This window comes from Fragaria vesca, linkage group LG4 (genome assembly GCF_000184155.1).
Source record: "Fragaria vesca subsp. vesca linkage group LG4, FraVesHawaii_1.0, whole genome shotgun sequence".
NCBI lineage: Eukaryota > Viridiplantae > Streptophyta > Magnoliopsida > Rosales > Rosaceae > Fragaria > Fragaria vesca.
In genome coordinates this window covers 4,540,020-4,542,326 of record NC_020494.1, presented here as the reverse complement: position 1 = coordinate 4,542,326, position 2,307 = coordinate 4,540,020, and positions in this window count along the sequence as shown.

The window sequence follows — 2,307 nt, the reverse complement described above, 5'->3', positions numbered from 1 at the left end:
TTGCCCGGATTGGTGGCCGGAGGAGGAAGTTCCGGCAAGAAAACCAATTCGGCAGTCGAAGCTTTCGGGCGGCACCGCTCACTCACGGCGGCGCTAGGGCTCCTCTCACCGGTCCAGGGAGGCTACTGGGTTGGAGGTCGATCGATTGGAACCGGTGCGGCGGTCTGGGGCGGCCGGACGGCGGCGGGAGGACGGCCGGAACTCTTCTGGGTGTAGAGAGGGGAAAACCGGGTGAGAAGAGAGAAAAATCGGGAGAGAGGGAGAAGAGGAAGAAGAAGAAAATGGGTTGGGCTCGGCCCAGCCGACCCAACACTCCTTTTAACCCAAATTTCCAAAATTCAACACCCCGAAAAAATAATACCCGAATAAAAATTACCTTTTACTAGCTAAAATTACTATTTTTACCGTCGTCGTATTTTCATCATACGAATAATCCTCCGCACATAATCGTCCCCGAAACCCCTCTAAGGACCAATTAAACTATTTACTCAATGATCGAGACGGTAAAATTCTTATTATAATCACGCTAGTAAATAAGGTAAAAATATAAGGGTCGGGATGTGACACAGGTTCATCTATAAATAACATGAATCAAACCTTTGGCTCTTTGAGATAAGCAACAAATCTCAAATAATTAGTCCAAATAAATTTGGTTGATGTTATTAACCCCTATTTGTTACCCTTATTTGTTAATAACATGACCCATAATTTTACGTAATGATGTAAACGGCTCAGTAAAAGTAATAGCAGGATGAATAAAAAGTTAAAAACCTCATTATGGCATGTCACCATTCTTTCTTCCTTAGTGTTACAACTTTTGGCACGTCTCATGATTAAGTCTCAAAACTAACAAGTAAAGCATACACAAATCAAGCATCCATTCATCCTTAAATTGATGACAGATCCCACAATAGAGAACATCATTGATAACTTGTTGAGTTGTTGATAACTTTTGATATGCTAAAAGTACTAGTATCTAAAAAGAAAGTACACTAACTTTAAGAGAAATTTTATTCACACATTGCAAAATACTAGATACACATATCTTTTTTCATACTTTTAATATTAGATTTTATGGGTATATTAAATTACCAAAAAAGACATTTTTGTTTCATATAGTACGAACCAAAACAATAGTTTACGTTTGAATTTTTTTCTTTTCTCTTTCAGATCTACCACATATATGTAAATTATGCAAATTTCTAAAACTCTTATGGTTCTTCACCACTTGCAGATTTTTTATTTCGATTGATAATAAGCAGAGCTCTTCTGTGATGGCTCAATCTAAAGTCACAACTCTTGAAGGCTGCCAAAGCATTGAATCTGGACCTAATGTTAAGAAAACAGGAAAGAAGATCCAAATATAAGTTTTAGCGACCTAAGACGTTGAAGAATTTAGAGGAACCCTAAGTATCATTATCAAATTTGAAGTAATTCTTTACTTTTGAATTTGCAATGATAAAGACTGAAGATAAAAATATTATGGTTCTTATTTTGTTAGCATGCTTGGTGATCGATGGAATCGTAATTTATATAAACTGCAATTTGTCTTCATGAAACAATTGCATTTTGAACATTGTTGGATTAAGTGGAGAAAACATAAAATATGTGTATTAAAAAGGGATAATTTAGTAAATTTACTGTTGTGTTTCTAGTAAATTGTTAAAATGAAAACAATTGATAAGTGGTGTATTAAGTAGGATATGTGTATCTAGTATTTTGATATGTGAATAAAATTTCTCTAACTTTAAACATTTAGATTATGTTATAAACTAAAGAAATAAGAGAGAGATGATTGAGAGACAATACGTGGGAGGAGGAAGAAGTGTATTATTCATTCGATCTCTTTAGACTCATTTATATAAGAGTAATGTTTACATCATAAGAACATAAGTAATGAGTATTTACGTGGACATCCACATAATTATAATATTTACAATACTCCCCCTTGGATGTCCACCAATAAATGATATGGTGTTGGACACGCTTATTGTTGCCTCATTAAAAACCTTGCTAGGTAATAAAAACTTTGTGGGAAAAAATAACCCTGGTCGAAGGAGAAAAAGAGTGCAACACGCATATATTCTAGGTAGCATAATCTTGAATGCTCCCCCTGATGAGAATCTCCTTTTGATTGATTGATGCAAGTTCCAATATCATGTATGTGATGGAATACACATATCTTATATAGTAGATATGGTGTGTCGATCACAAAAGTGAGACTGTGTGAGCTTAGCATGAAGGAGACTCATCATAAATATTCAATCCTGCAAAGGTTAGGAAAATACTAGCAAAACTATAATTTTA